A 16,633-nucleotide genomic window follows, 5' to 3' on the forward strand; every position below is an offset into this window, starting at 1 on the left:
AAACTTTCCTTCCAGATTTGTTTATTTGCTTTTGGTCATGTTATGTGTATATGAATGAGAATTAAAACAAACAGAGTTGGTTGTAACCTCAGAGAGATGCTGCTGCAGTTTATCTTTTTAGACTAAAGATTTTGTATACAGGACTTTAAAGGCAATTTTTATCTATTTGGCAGTTGTCTGTGTAAACAGAAAACCAGTTTTGTTGCTTTGAACCCTTGTTCCACTGTGCTGCCAGATTTTCTTCTTAAAGTTTTCTTCCTGCTCTTGCTTTGTCTGTGAATAGATTTGTGTTCTGTCATATATTGATGTATTGACAAGGAATTGTACACGTGTTTTGATAAACATCTCTGTTTCACAATGCTGTGAACTGGAGCTTTACCGTTTCTTTCAATCCACATTTAGAGAAGGAGCTGATTTGATTTATATTACACAGTTTGTGTGTGCGGGAAATAAGCATTAATGCATCAGGTCAAGGGGAATAAATTGCCATTAGTGCACCATTTCTTCTGGCAGCCTTCTTAATCTTAGTGTTTCACCACCTTGCCTGGGATTTGCAAAGTACTCGGAGTTAACCCAACCCTCCACCCTTCAAGGTCAAGGGTAAGCTCCCTGGGCTTTAAAGAAGGCAATTTTAGTCCTGCGCTGATGCTTTTGAAAATCTTACCTTTCATTTGTGGTTAATGATGTGTTGAGCTCTTTAACGAACAGCTTGTTTCAGTCTTTGGACCTGTCTAATACATGGGCTACGATTGAGTGAAGGGGCTTTGTGCAAGTTCAAACAGGTAAAGGGTTAACAGAGCCCCTTGCCAGCCCCAGGGTTTCCAAAATAGGCAGCCGATTTCACCTTCAGGCAGGGGTATGAGAATCCTCAGCGAAGTAACTGCTGAGAAAGGACAGCTGGACCAAAAGGAAAATCAGTACTTTCTAGTATTTCTGTGTAAAAAAATGTAATTCTTCCAATACGATTTTATTTACTACAGCTGGTGGCTGTGTTCACTCAGCTTTTTGAAGGGACATTTCATTCCTACACTCCTCTTCTGCTTAATTAAGAAGTCATGTGTTTCTCTGTGATTCAGTTCTGCCGTATCCCACGAGAGATGAGCTTTTTGTTGTTGTCTAAGGGCAGTGATTGCTGTAGTCATGACTGCAGGACACTCTTGATCTCCTTGTTTTGTGTGCACATGGGTCATCTGACAAGTTCACCTGCAAAGCCCTCGATTTAGAAGGAAGTCATAGTTATAGATAGAAATGCTGGCTGTCTTTTTGTAGTAGAAGTTAACCCAGGATTATGGGGACATTGCACTTGCAAGCACTCTGACCCCAAAGAGGAAGCCTTAAGTCTTTCCCCAGGGAGCAGTTGGATGTGCCTGCAGCCAGGCCTCTAGGCCTTGCAGCTTTTGCCACCCATGTCCCATGTCACCCAGGGCACGTCCCAAGGCTGTCTGCCTCTTGGCAGCGAGGCTAGGCATTTCTCCAGCCATCTGTCTGTGTAGTCTAATCCAGTGAACATTCTTCACGCTGATAGAGGGGTTGGGCAGCCTCTGCCTGCAGCAGGACAAGGAGCCTGAACTTCCATTTTATCCCGTGTTGCTGCAGGGACAGTGCATCCTGTGCTGAAGGGACTGCTATCTTTGTGCTGCAGCCCTTTGTGTAGAGCAGTATGGCACTGATGTGTCCCTACCATGTGACAGATAGATGCTCCTTGTGACTTGATTCTTAGGCACTTCCTTGGAGTGTGTACCTCTATCATATATGTATGTGGCCACTAGCCCTTTCAACTGTCTTTAGCAAATCTGAAGTAGGGGAAGCACTCCAAAACAAATACGTAGATCTTTCTGGCTGTTGAAAGAAACATACCTAAACCCCAGGAAAACATAAGGTAGTGCTCGAGTTTATCTCATCCTTGTTTCATATGGGCTAATTTAGTCAGCTACACAGTCAGCCTTCTGCCCTTTGTGAATCCCATTCTTAATGCACTTGACTTTCCCCAGAATCTCTGCCTGGATTTTAGTGGAATAGTTCAGACCTGTCCTGGAAGTGATATTGCTGTGCTTCTGCTTTGCACCTGACCTCAGAAGAACTGATGCAGTGATTGTGAGTCCCATTGAATTTATCACTATTTGTTTGTATTTTTTGATTTTTCTAGTTTTCATATATAGCACTGTTATTGTTTGTGTACTACATGGTCTTTCCTATGCAAAGTATAAATACATACAGCTCACTTGCCTATCTATAGCTGTTACATATGGTAGGATTTTTCAGCTCCCACTGGGATCAACAAGTAGAATATAGGTAAGGAAGACATACTTAGCATGTCTGCTGCTTTATTAGCAGGCTGTTGCCATACTTCTGTTTGGGGAAAATTAAGTTGGCCGTCTGCTGGTGTGACACTGCACTGATCTGCTGTCTTGCATAAAACAAAAGCTTGAATGGTGGAGCACCTCATTTTTTAGAAGACAGTGCTCATTTCACATGACGTCTCTATCCCAATTAGTGGAAATGTGCATTGCTCAAGTTGGTATAATTGTAGTAGGTAATTAGAGGCATGAGCTAATGTATTTAGTCTCATCCTGCAGACATTAGTTTCTGTGGCTGAGTGCATGTAGGCATGCTTGTTGGCCTCAGCTGGATGACTTGTGTCTAACTTCTTAGTGTCAGCAGGATTGGGCCATAATGTGTAAGGATAGTCTGTAGGAGGGAAAACAAGTGGGACTGAAAGATGCACATTGAGTATAGAATGTGTCATGTGTGGATTTTGTTAGGCTTTTTGTTTTTATCAGTTTGTGATTTACTATAGAGTAAATATATATATATATATTTGGAACATGGAATGTAAAGCTGCTGTTCACTTGGCTTTCATGTACCCGTCTGTTACATGACAAGGTGTTTTCATGACTAACGCTGATCAGAGGCATTCCTAATGTGATTATATGTCCACTGCAGTGTTCATTTTGCCTCTGGCATGTGTACCCTCTCAGAACATTCTCGGCACCCCAGGCTCTAGTTTAGAAAATTTATCCCTGCTTGTTTTGTGAAGCCAGATAAGAAGGAAGCTGTGATCTACAGCCGTGAATGTACGATTGAACAGCCTTCACTTCCCCTGCTCAGCAGCCCGTGCACTTCGTAACCTTCCTTCCATATCACTGAATATTTTTGTTGACAGAGATTGCATTCTGATTAAGTCCAGTGTGCTGGACTTTTCTCCAGTTGTTCTGCCTGCCGAAGTATACTACTGCTTCCTATTCGAAACCCTTTCTGACAAGTGCTGAAAGATGTTTGGGATGTGTATATTTTTAAAATCAATTCTGATAATGTGCGCAATGGTATTATCTTCAGATTCTCTGCATGTCTTCTGTGATCATCTGTGAAAGTTAGGGAAGATATAACTAGCCTTTTGTGTTTATTCATAGACCTTTTACATGGGACTTAAGCATTAGATTGCGTTGTCAGCGCCCTTCCCTTCTGGTTTTGTCCCTAAAGATGAAGTTCACCACTATATGCGTGTCCAGTTTTGTTTTTCCAGTGTAAGTGCTTAGCTGAATTCTATCAAGTATCAGATATTTTTGTCCATAAAATTTCAGATGTCTAAACTAAGGAGATATATGAGATGTGCATATCTTAATACTGGTTCTTGGCCATCTGATTCCTCATGGTATGGACTGAGGAATGATTGTGAATTATCTGTGCAGAGTGCAGCCTTACTAGTGTTTACTGATGCTTATACAACCATGACATGTACTGAATAACTCCCTGCCCAGGTAAAATTGCAAACCTCCCTGTTTATGTAAAGATGGACACTGCTTCCTCGTTTTGGTATTTGCTGTCCTTTCCTTAGGGATTCGTTCTGGGATTCTGTTATCATGTCAGCAACATTGTTATCGTGTCAGCAGCATATACCGACAAGTCTGGTGCTCTTAAGACTTTATCACTGTCTTACATTACTGTCTGTGGGATGTTTGTGAACTCTTCCCACAAACGGTTCAGAAGTGCTGGAGAGCACCAATGCGCTAAATGGAAGCCCTGGATTTGGAGACCTATTAGCGTTAATCCTGGATCATCAGATGGGCAGGCAGTCACAAAGCATTCATATTCCTAGTGGTAAGAGATTCTGTACTGCCAGAATTAATTAGCTTTCTGATTTGGCACCGGCTAATGTTTATGTGCTTATAGGCTTTACACTGATAAATCCTTCTTGTTCTGTTCAGTGCCATAAGTGTGGCTTTTAGCGTTTACTAGTGCTCATTTTCTATTGAGTGTACAAGTCATTGCAGTAGCCCTTTTTCCTCCTGTAGTGATATCACCTTTTAATTACTCGGACTGCTGATTTAATCTTGTGCATCAGGAACAGCCTTTACAATACTGTATTATTAACGAAGAGTTACCCTCTGAAAAGATTAAGTCCTTTGGTTTATTGAGTAAGCCAATACCTGAGCAGGGTGTAAAATCTGGAACATTACTTGTGCTCTTACATCATTGCTGCCTGGACCTTGTTCTAAATGACTCCTTGACAGTCCTTATCTAATTCCAGTCATCTGTGAGCCACAGCAGTTGTACTTTTTCTCATCTTGGATAGCTTTTTCCCTCTCAGTTTACTGTTTCACTTGCATGACCCTTTCTCAGATACGTTAGCATTGTGGCGTATGGCTGATTTAATTCTGAGACACAACACACATTGGTCATACATATCAATGAAGAGATTAATAGCATTTCTGTGATCAAATGGAACATCACTGTATTGCATCTTCTTTAAAGATTTGAAAGTGAAGGTACTAGGACCATTTGCTAGGATTAAATGCTCTGCCTTTGTCAACATATTTGGAGTAGGTACATTATTATTTCCTGTTTTCTTCAGCTTCCAAGTGCAGTGCTATCACAAGGTTATAAACAGAATTTCATTGGCGTATAGAATATATAAAGAATCAAGAATTAGCTACTTTGTGTTACCATAAGAAACAGCCATGAGCTACCTCTGTGTTTGTTTACTTCATTACACCCAAATAGACTATTACATTTTTTTTTTTTTTAAATCATTTATTTTCTGGTTAAAAGCAGTCCACACCAAAATGACCTTGAAGTGTTCTGCTAGTACAAGAGTTGTTTGTCCTTCCTTTGCAGTGGTAACGTTCATGCTTGTCATCATGGGCTTCTGTCTTTTCCAGGGTATCGTGTGTCTGCTGTAAAGACTGAAGTACAGTTGTGACTCCTACTTTGTCCTTAAATCATTGCAGCTGTGCAGCAGGCACTCACTGATGATAGGCTTACTTTTCATAGTACATTATATTGAATTCCACACCTTGGTTTGAAAAAAAAAGAAAAGGAGCTTTATCAAGACTTAATCATAATCCTGTCTTATCGTTGCATAGCACACATTATTAACTTGTCAGTATTTGTATTGGATAAATCTTTGCCCTGCCTCGGAGCTGTACAGGCATATAAGCTTTGAAATTGTTTTTTTCCAACTGTGGGATCCATTATGCTTCTAGGAATATTCCTCTTAGTATCGTAATCTTGTAGTTGCTAAGAAAGCTTCCTCGCCCATCAAGTCTGAGATGTAAAAGGAGGGATGCCTGAGGTTTTGTTCTGTATTTCCATGGTACAGCCTCTGGAGTAAGAGAATGGAAGGAGGAAGTAGGAAGATGATAGGACAGCTATGCTGGATCTGTCTTGTTCGGTATATCCGTTGAGCCAAGAAACTCACCGTCAATGGCTGTGGGAGTCCAAGCTATCTTTTAACACCACAGCTGTAATTATTTTCGTGTGAAGTGATAGTGAAAGACATACCTGAATAAAATGCATGTGCTATGTCTGGAACAAGGAGATGAATTACCTCAGAGGTAGAGGCAGAATGCAATCACTTCAAACAAAGTATGACTTAAGATCCAGATACGGGAAACATACTATCAGATAAACTTCCCCCATCATTCCAGGCTTATAAAATAAGGATTGGCATCAGCACACAAAGATGTTTGGTGCTTTATGAATGCCAAAGAATATGCAGTTATTTGTCAGAATAACTGCTTGTTTTTTGCCTAATGGCTATGAGAAAGTTTTAAAAGCTGTTCTCAGCTTTTAGAGGGTCACCCTTTCTTGGTAGCTTGAATTCAGGGTATATGTACATACAAGTAATTCATTTCCCATGAGAAATCAGTGTGCTTTAGTAGGTGAAAATAATTTGTTTGAGAGAATTGGTGCTACTAGCAGATCACAGTTCTCTTACTTTGTGATGAACATGGGCTGACTGGTTTTGGTGTTGGGAGGAAAAGCAGAAGAATGTGATGCAGTTCTTTGATGTTTTCTTACGGGGGAAATGATTGAATTATGCTTAGTATAGAGGAAAGCTAAATTGCTTGTCTTAAGAATTGTTTTAAATCATTTACTTTTTTCTCTCCATATAAATGGGGTGTATTGTGCTGTAGGCAGCACCCAGCTGAGCAGTCTTCTGAGAAAAAACTTCTTGCACTTTGAACAAGCAATACTTAGCAGCTGGAGCTTTGCCCCCATATAGAAAGTGTGTGTGTGTTATATTTACACTGTAAAATATACCAACGCTTAATTTCAGGTTGGTTTTCTTTGTGACCAAAGCCAGGTGAAAAGCTGAAATTTCCTTTTTGTCTACGGTTGTTTTGTAGTTTCCATAAGTTGTCAAGGCCTTATAATTGGTTTAGTTTCATTATGAAGTCTTGAAATGGAGCTTTAAAAAATCACTCCTATTTGCAGGTAAAGCCTGTTGTAACTCTTCTTGTTGCAAGTTGAAGTTTTGGATCGTTTTTTTGTTTTGTTTTGTTCTGAACGCAGAACAACTCTTAATATCAAGAAAAAAAATAAGAGGTACACTTGATGCATGTAGTCAGCAAGCATCAATGAATGTCACTGGGTACGTTTTTTTCCCCATGGAAGAATCCAGTGACACACTTCTGCTTCATATGTACTTCCATATCAGATGCCATTCTGTCACACTGCCCCTCTGCTGCCGCCTGCTGCATGGCAACAAAAGGAAATGGAATATTGGTGGGAAGCTTCAACCTCTACTGCCATACCGCCAACATCTGCTTCTGATGTCTTGAGCCTACATAATAAAATAGGAGGCAGTACTTTCAGAGCAGCCCTTGTATAAATGGAGCCAGTGTTGGGTGACGTCCTGTATTCCTGTTAGGCACTGGGACCAATAAGAGAACTTTTGTTAATAGGAACAAAACTTCCAGACTTCGTAAAGGCCAGCAATGATTTTTATTAAGAAGTATATAAAACAAAACAAAAGTTGTTGTAAGGCTTGATCTTTCATAGGAATTATATTCTTTAGCCTGAGAGCTTTTAGTTTATGTTTAAAAGTCTTAGAAGAAGATTCAGCTGATGGGTGTAGTAATGAGGACCCTTTAGGCCCAAGGGTCTGATGTCAGAGAATGCACTTTTCAAAGATTCTCGCTTGTCAAAGATTCACACTTTTCTTGCAAGGCTCCATTCAGTGCTGGAGGGGAGTTTTAACATCAGAGTGAAGTCTGGATGTGCCAGGTGTTCGTAACTTGCCACAGGAGACATCCTCGTTAACTACACCTCCATTTCTCTAGCTTTTCAGCAGACTGTGATCAGCAGCTCGTATTGCATTTAAAAGAGAAGTGAAAACTGGTCTAAAGTATTCATAGTCATTCAGCAGAGCTTGTAGTTTTGGTATCTGTGCAAACCTCAGTCTTCCTGTGCTTAACCTGTTTTGATTTGACTGTGTGTTACTATCCTTATCCCGGTGTTTTTGTCTTGCGTTGACCGCCTGGAACTGAGGTAAGCTCGCTGCTGGTAACGTCTGGCGCATTCATTGCCATGTTCTGCCTTGACTTGACTTGTAAAAAATGGCATCACTTAATTGGCTTTTCAGGAATAGCTCCTCTTTTAAACAGTTCCGTTTCCTCCATCAGCAAGTACCACTGCGGCTTTATTCTGTTTTGTTCAGAATTTCTGATCCAACTAATTTATGGCACTGGAACTCTTTAAACCGTTCTGTAATTTGCCTTACATGTATTTTAATCTCCCCGCCGACTACCCATAAAAATATTTGGAAAAGAAATTTCTCCTTTTAACTCAATAATAAAACTGGTGTAAAAAAGTTAATGTAACTGTCTGCTGTGCTCCCATGGGTGGCTGCGTTACGCACGCCATCTTATTGTTCTCTGGCTTAAAACAATGTTACCAGGGAAAATGGGGTTTAGAAGTTTGTTTACACACAGTTGGGCCTGCAGAAGGGGGATTCCAATGGGGGGCTCTGCTCTCGAGCTGCACCATGGCTGAAGTTGTCTGGGTGCCAAACCAAGATCCCCACAAGGCCTCTGCTGGGATCCCCACTGTCCTTCAGGACAAGCCAGGCTGTGGGCACAGCGGAGCACATAGCGCTTGGCTTTCATATCTATGCCTCAAGGGTTAATATTCCTGAATCCTCCCCCATCATGATAAAGAATATATATATAAATACGCTCTTCATGACAGCTAAGAATGGTGGGTTTGGTACAGTGTCTCTGTGAGCCAGGCACTTAGACCACGCAGCAGATAGTGTCCCCTTGGGCAGGAGCTGGGAGTGGTGCTGGCTGGGCAGCAGAGGTGAGGGCAGGCTGGGCACCCTGGAGGGAGGCCTGCCCGTCAGTGCTGCTCAGGGGACCTTTCAGCATATGCCCTGTCTGATGCACAGGTCACAGTTCTCTTCTGGCAGCGAAAGGGGTTTTTATTCTTTGAAGAACACTTTTGTAGCTCTCAGGCATTCATAATTCTCAGCTTACTCTTTCAGGCTTAACTGTTCCCTTTTGTGGCCTGTCTTGTAGGTCACAGACCGTTTCCTAACGTGCTGCTGTCAGCTCGCCTCTAAGCCCCTTGTGTGGTCTGATGGATGTTGTACTTTCTGGTGTGAGTGGTGCCCTTCCCAAACGCCATACATCTTGTGCTTCCTGAGATCCGTCATGTCTGAGTTGGGGCAGTATGCTCCCTTCCCCCTTTGCAACAGCTGTATTTATTTCCTACCATTATAGTCGCTCTATATGGTCTCTTGAAAGACTTCCTTAAGAGCCTTTTGCTTACGTTTCAGTGGATGGCTTCTCAAACCGCTCCCAGCTGTGCCATCCATCCGGGCAGCGTTGGGCTACTTGGCTTCGGAGCTCTGAGAAAGCTTGAAAAGATCCTCGTATTACTGAGCTGTGAAAATAAAAAAAAAAAAAAAGCTTCTGTGAAAAATTCCATCCCTTCCTTCTTGGGGTTAATGGTTGCATTTAAGTTGCAGAGCAGAAGGAAGCTTGTTTGGGTATTTGAAACAAAATAAAGAAGAAAAAAAGAATTGCTCTGTGTGCTGGTGCCCCCTTGGTTTCGGTTTGGTCTGGTGTTAGTGCAGAGCACAGCCCCGCAGCGCGTTCGCTGGGCAGAAGGTTGTTTTCTTTAAACATTTGCAGCCTTTTCACTGTATATTCTCTTTTAAATGGATTTTAAAGATCATTCCAAGCAGCATGCCAGGGCTTTGAAACAACTCTCCTGGCCTATTCCACCCATCTCTCCCGTGTATTTCTAACCTATATTTGCTGTCAAACTTGCAGCTCAGATTCTCTGCGTTATGCGATTTCTGATTCAGGCAGGCATCTGAACTTTGCTGTTTCAACTCATTTATATTTTCATGTCAAGTGCTGTACGGCTGCTTTTTGCTTCTGACCTTACTGAATTAGCACAGAAGGCTGCTTCTGTGTCTCTGTGGACATATGCATTTGTTTACTGGCAGTAATGGGGTGGTTGCTGTTTTCCCAGCGTGTTAAAATCCTGCTTTTTTCCTGACCTGGTGTGCCGATAATGTCCAAACCTGTTCAGACTACCCACTTTTCTTTGAGCCTCGTCAGCCCTCACGTTTCAGGTGAGTGCTCACACCAAGCCCAGATGCAGGTCGCTCAGCAGCTATTCTCCTTGTCACAAAGCTCCCCCCTTGCAATACTTTTTCCTCTGCACCGAGCTGTTAAATTTTGTCTGTGTGCTTGTTTGGTTTTGTGCTGCAATCTTCTGAATCGTGCCTGAACCAGGAAAGCAGAGTGATTTGGGAATTTTATTCCCAGTTCTGCCCCTGATTTAAAGTGTGGCCTCGGGCAGGCGGCTGTCGGTCTGCCTCGCCGTCTGCTCACAGGAGGTGGTGGCATTCCGTTTGCATCTTGGGGACCCTCGGCCACGGTGTGGGCCATGGTGGCACGCTGCTGTGGCATCGTGAGCACCTCCGAGCTGCCTGCTGCCTGTTTGAGTTGTCCCCTCCCAGGCCAGATGGATTTGAAATTTATAGTTCTGAGAAACTGGAGTCCTTTGTTCATTCTGCAGGGCTGGGGTTTTGTATGTGTGTGTGTGTGTGTGTGTGTGTGTGTTTTCTGTTGTTTTTTTTTTTAACCTCAAGATGGGGGTACCTAATTTAATAAAGGATTCGATCAGCTGGAATGAGCACTTCTGAAAGCAACACACAGCAGAGGCTTCCAGGAGGAGGCCAGATGCACGAGCCGGCTTTAGGAGAGAGAAAGAATGAGGCAACTGTAAAATAAAAGATGTCTAATGTAGTTAACATACAAATACCGTGCTCAAAATGAATAGTCTGCTCTCTGTCTTCATCCTGCTGGAGCATGGCGGTGTGTCAGGCCTCGCCAGCTCTTCACTTTGAAGAGGTTTAATGCTTTTTGACAGGTGACAGGTTTGGTGGCATCTGCTTTTCTGAGATTAAAAATTAAAAAATCCACCTGCCTTCCCTTTTCACTTAGGGTCTGCAAAGGGTTAAGGACGGCTGAATGCAGACGTATATGGTGTTGTATTGATATAATGTACTTTGTAATAGAAAACAGAACTATCCAGGTCAAATATCAATAACATTCTATAAGCCTTTCTAGGAAAATATAATTAAAACCATTCAAAGCTGTTTCCCATAACTGAATTTACTGTGTCTTATTGACTTGAGTCCCACGTCTGCAGTATGATATTATTATTGACTGTTAGAGTTCTGCCTATTTTAGAAATAAAAAAAAAACCAACAAAACACACAGACTCAGGTGGTGGTATTCAACATCCATTAGAAATCTTGCCCTCCTTTTCTCCCTAAAGCAAGGGTAATATGGTATTGTTTGAATAACAAAAAGGTTGGGTAGCCTTTGGGTTTGTTTAGCTCCACAGAACGGAGCTAAGTCAGTGGACCATCAACCGAGAACCTCTCCCACATCCTACATTTAAGCAAGTTACTAATTTGCACCAAAGGCTGCTGATTACAGCACGACCTCTGGTTTTATTGTCAGGCTATATTCACTTGTTTTCGTATTGAATATCATCAACAAGATCCAGAGAAGGAAGTTCATTAAATTGGTTAAATATTTCTGACGGAATTACTTCGCTTGTCCAATCTGTCCCTTCCTCTCCTTAAAGCAAGTACTTTGTCATATAATATACCTTTAAATTATGAATATAGCCTCCCAAGCATATAATTTTCATGGTAAATACATTTGGTTTATTCAGTGAGTTCTTAAAAACCATTTCCTAGCACAGCCTCTTCAAAAAATAAGTGTACCGGACTCAAAAACTGAATAAAGACCTGATACTATGCTACATTCACTAACTATATTTATTCTGAAGACTTGTACCAAATATTGACTATGCCTGTATTTTTTTTTAACACAGATCTGCTAGTGGAATAATTTTTAGTTATAAATAGTAATAATATCGAGCTGTTTGTTCAAGTATTTTGGAGCCTCAGAAAAATCTTTTTGCAGAATAGTTTGGTTATTGTTGTTGGCTGTGGGTAGATTAGCACTTTATGGTTATCACTCAATATTTGACCTATATTTAAGACTTTTGAAAAAGTCAGGTGTATGCATATGTATAAAATAGGTAGTCACACAGAGTTGCATATATATGAAGAAGAAAAGGGCATAGAACCTCATAGAGAGTTTAAGTGCTCACTTCCTTAAAATTCAGTGTGCTTGTTTAACACTGGTCTGGTTTTAGTGAAATCAGAAATTTCTCAGAGGTTGGTAGGGGTTGCACTGTAGAAGAGAGAAGAATTCGGTCTGTTTTCTTCCTACTTGAATTGCACTGTATCGGGTATATTTGTGGCTCTCACGGAGCACCTAGATTTAACACCAGCTTGCTTTAAAAACATTTAGATATGGAAATTCATTGGTTATGATAGCCTAGAATATTTTTAGTTTACTAATGTTTTGTGTGTCTGTTTTATTTAGCTGGAGTTTCATTGCTAAAGGAGCACCCCTCGTGTCCAGAGACAGACAGTGGTAGCACTCAGAAAAATCTGATAGTCGGTGGTAAATGTGCTCAGAAAGAGATGAGCTAAAAGAAAATCCTTCTGGAAGTATTGAGAGCCGAGCAGGAATATTGTGTGTGGAACAACAACAACTATGTATAATTTTTTTTTCTTTTAGCAAGTATCCTTTTGCCTTATTATAGTTTAATAGGTATGTGTGAAGTTGGTAGACAAAATGCTTTGGTGGGAAACATAATTTTATTCCTCGTGCTGTCAAAATTGCTAGAACTCTGTGACTGAGTTCTTAAAATTACAGATTCCAAATTAAGGATAATGTGAGCCAGTGTCTTTTATTGCTCTTAGATCTGAACGTTCAATACAAGTTCATCTGAGTGAATAGTGTCTTAATTTCTTTTCTTGTTCAGTCAGTTTAAGTTGCCTGCAAATTGTAGGCAGGTCTGAGCCATAATTTTGATATTGAACTTGCTGAAAAAATATAAAAGCCCAAATCCCAAATATTTCAATTTGAACTGCAGAATATTTTACACTCCAGGTATTTGTTTAATAATGTAATAACTGTGGTTTTGATATTGATATTTTTTGCTTGAAGTAGCCACATTAATATGTAAAATAGAGCAAGAGTAAATGATTTGGAAATCAGTAGGACTCTGGTGTCAATTTCGTCACTTCATGACATTTGTTTCTCTCATGTCTGGCTTAAAAGGGGCGCTGCAGTCTGGTTTTGAGTTGATGCACATCTTCTCTAAATATAAAGGTGCTGGTGGTGAAATACGTGCCGTGGGAACCTGTACGGGATTTTCATGTGCAGTCCTGTTGTTCTCTCATCTGTAAAGAAAAATGCCTCCAAACAGATGGACGAGCACACAGGCTGGGCAGTGTCTCTAGAATTGTAGTCCCCCAATTCCCCCTTTTTTCCCAGAATTGATAGTCCTGTGCTATGCCACTGCGAGAGCTAATATTGCTTGCAAGCATTAGAGTATCACAAAATGCTCTGCATTAAAACTCCCATGTTTTAGCATACAGGTGGCAGTAGGAAGATTAAACCAAACAAAAGATCATTACTAAAAGACGGCAGGAAAGACAGTCTACTTCTGACCTGCATCACTTGTTTTCAGTGTAAACTCCCTCCCTCCACCCCCCCTGATTTTTCATATGACCAATGGATGCTTGGAAAAAACATTGTTAAATCAATTTTTCACATGCATGTATAAATTTGGCAGAGTCTATTACTTGTCTGGGCCTGCTACTGTTATATTTTTAACTCTGTTCTCGCTTGTTGTGTGAGAAGCATCACTGCAGCATGCAGAAAAATTGTTGCTGCAGTAACATCTGGAGCTGCCTATTTTTTTTTTCCAGCTGCAAATTAATTATTCTCTTTATCTTTCAGATTACTGTAGAACGTTGTGATTTTATGATTATTATCGGGCCTTATGTGGTAGTTAGAATTTCATGTAATAGCTTCGTGAGTTCAGAGACCAGACTTTACTGTACAAGAGTGGTTAATGCATACGGATACACCCCCAAAGTTTCCAGTAACAATTGCATTCCAAGAAAGGTGCTAAATATATTGCTACCAAGAATCTTCTGTTTTTTTCCTCCCTGGATCTTTGATGTCATTTGGGAGTGCCAAGAATTTTCACTTCACCTACTTAAAACATTTAAATGTGAATATAAAATTTGCTTCAGATTTTATTCTACCCAGGAAGCTTGATCCTGTGGCTATCACTTAGCAGAAATTCCCACTGCATGAAAGCGAGTCTCCCTTGTGTCAGGGCTGCAGGAGGAGGTCCGCAGCTGCACTCAGCCCTTCGTGAGGAAATTATTCAGAGCCCATGTGAGGCTGCTGGTGCTGTTCCTCTAACTGAAAGCTTAACTACAACGGCACCGACTCCTGAAAGGAAAGTTCTCAAGATGGGTTCTGATCGCTTGCTGCTGTTTTATAATTCAGCGCTGTGCACTGGTTGACAGTGTTGTGCTCAGAGTTTGCTTTAATTCAGGGAGATGCCGGGCTTATAAATTTCGGGGAGAATGAGTTCCTGATGTAATTTTTATACGCCCAAAGCAAAAGCTCTGAACGGATCTGAAAGTATGACATACTTCTTTAGGTCAGCGTTATACTTACTACATAGTTTCTACCCATGCAAAGAGAGAGCAGATGATAATTGGGGTAGTTTGCAGGCAATAATAACCTGCATTTTCTCACAGGAACCTTAGTAACAGTGTGACATAATGAAGGTAAAAGCAAATTGAATTAGAAAAACAGCAAACATTGTGTTTTATAACCCAAAATAAAATTCTTCAGCAGCAACTAGTCCTGTAATGTAATCCAATCTGTTTTAATACTGAGATTTTTCCAAGAAAGCAGGAAACAGTAAAGGGTAAGGCTTTCAAACCTCTGCTGTTTCGTTTACAGATCCCTTGTGTTAATTTAATGCTTCTAGGGAACTGGGGCTCTTTCTTTTTCTCAGAATCCCTTCTCTAGGAAATAGTGAGTGGTGTGGCACTGAGAAGCAGTCATGGTTTACAACAGATAAGCCAAAGGACCTGGCTTCAAATTCCACACTTCTTTGAGAAAACAAAACACACCAATGTGTGTTTTCTCTAAAGCTAGTGTTTTCTTGCTCTCGTACTAGAAAAAATTTACCTTACAAGGGACGTAGCAGGCAGCCTTGCAGGCACTGACGCTTCTCCCCTTCTCGTGTCTCTCCAGTGCATGTCTCAGCATCTAGTAGTTCTGTGCAAGAGGATTGTTAAGCACTGCAGATAAACATTGACAGCTAATGCTTTTGAAGCACTGCCCTGAAAGTTTTGCTGGCACAAAATTCACGCTCCTGCCAATGCAGCTGTGCCAGCTACAGCCCTGGAAGATGCACTTGCTGCCCCTTCCCAAGCCCTGGCCGTGCACTTTTCCTGTTCTTCTCTTGCCGCAAACCGGAGACACCCACCTGGAAAACTGGATTTTGCAGAGAAAACTCATTTTGTCTGGAAAAAAATAGAGTGAGTTGCTTGCAAAAACAGTCTAGCTGACGTCAGCTGCATGCTTATTTGTAGTCTTCCTGTTGCAGCAGCTTTAGGAGATGCTGGGGCAATGCATGTTTTGGCCTCTGTTTCTTTTCCTCATTTTGCTGGTTCAGAAAGAGGCTTTGCACGGTGAAGTCTGAACTTACAACGGCTCTGGCTTCTGCAGTGTGGTTGGCGGGGGGTGTATTGGGCATAAATCATGGGTTTTGGGCAGCGGGGGCTGCCCACAACCTGCCGAAGCCCTGCCAGCCCCAGCGCCTGTCCCACACCTGCCTGGGGAAGAGCAGCAGCTGCACGTGGGAAGAGGCACTGGGAAGGGGACACGGCAGGGGACGTGGCTCCAAGGGGCTCCAGCTGTGGGTGATGCATCCTCTGGTGGAGGAGAGCGAGCAGCGGGGAGCATTGGAAGAGAGAGGCAGGGGGAAGGAGGCTGAGCAGGGAGGGCCCTGCATTGCGAGCCACAGCGCGGCCTGTCCTCACATGGCGTGCAATATGTGGGGAGTGGGGCTGGGAGAGAGAAGGGGGAAGAAGAGCTGCTGGAGCTTAGGGGCGGAGGAGGAAAGGTGTTTCCCAGAGCTTTTAATTGCTCCTATCTTCTTCTTTCCCCTTTATATCTGACTCGATAATTAAAACTTTGTGTTAATTAGTAATAAACTAAGTGAAATTAAAATTAGAGCTGGAACAGCTCTGCCCACCACAGGAAGGGAAAAGCAAAACTTAGCTTGCTTTGTAAGCAGCAGCCTCTCCTGTCTTCATCTGCAGCTTGGCTGGTCTGGGAGGAGATTTTCAGGAGCTTTGTTCTCGTTGTGATACAGAACATCCTGATGGACTGATGCTTTCCCTCTGGTCATTGATTTTTTCATTACTATGTACAGGCAGGGAGAATATCAAAGGCTCAGCTGTATCCTCTCCCAGGCCCTGGGAAGGCCAAAAGGATCTTGGATTCAAACGAAGGGAGTAGAAATTTGGCAGGAGGGAAGAGCTTTGCACTAAATCATACGTTCTTAGTCTCGGCCCCACCTCCAGTGCCATACAGCTTGGGAAAGAAAATTTAGCAAACAGTCCTAAGTGTAACACCGAGAATCCTGCCGCCAAGCCAGGGAAGGTGCAGCTCTTGTAGGGGCACGTTCTGTGTTTAAGCTTATGGTTGTGAAATTGGTAGTTCCTGGAATCAACACCAGAGTGGGATGTCGTGGCATTCTTGAGATTACCCAAGATCAAGGAAGTATCTTTAGAATCTTCTTCAGGGACAGCTGTTACTCCCACATATGCAGAGGATGAGAAACCTCATGTGTGGTAGATAAAGCACCACCCTGGCTTTCTTCTCAAGTTGTCTTTCCTGGGCTTTGTACAGGAGGGAGA

General features: G+C 41.9%; 1 protein-coding gene and 1 long non-coding RNA gene across 8 annotated transcripts in view; one reads left to right on the forward strand and one right to left on the reverse strand.

The window, feature by feature from the left end:
* The window catches only part of CRADD (CARD and death domain containing adaptor protein), a 72,555-nt gene that overhangs the window by 10,948 nt on the left and 44,974 nt on the right, over positions 1–16,633 (forward strand). For 2 of the 7 annotated variants that reach the window (XR_014943051.1, XR_014943052.1), the window contains exon 3: positions 1,992–2,094. The exons of the other annotated variants lie outside the window; for them this stretch is intronic. The gene's annotated coding sequence lies outside the window, so the exon portion shown is untranslated. The remainder of the gene's footprint in view (positions 1–1,991; positions 2,095–16,633) is intronic. 7 annotated transcript variants of the gene reach the window in all.
* On the reverse strand, positions 7,209–15,321 carry LOC107311607 (uncharacterized). Its single transcript, XR_014943063.1, has 4 exons — positions 15,196–15,321; positions 14,895–14,984; positions 9,055–9,168; positions 7,209–7,831 (listed from the first exon to the last, which is right to left on the reverse strand). It is a non-coding gene; the product is annotated as an uncharacterized LOC107311607 (long non-coding RNA).

The sequence above is a fragment of the Coturnix japonica genome, chromosome 1, assembly GCF_054131305.1.
Source record: "Coturnix japonica strain WE chromosome 1, WE-NBRP24, whole genome shotgun sequence".
NCBI lineage: Eukaryota > Metazoa > Chordata > Aves > Galliformes > Phasianidae > Coturnix > Coturnix japonica.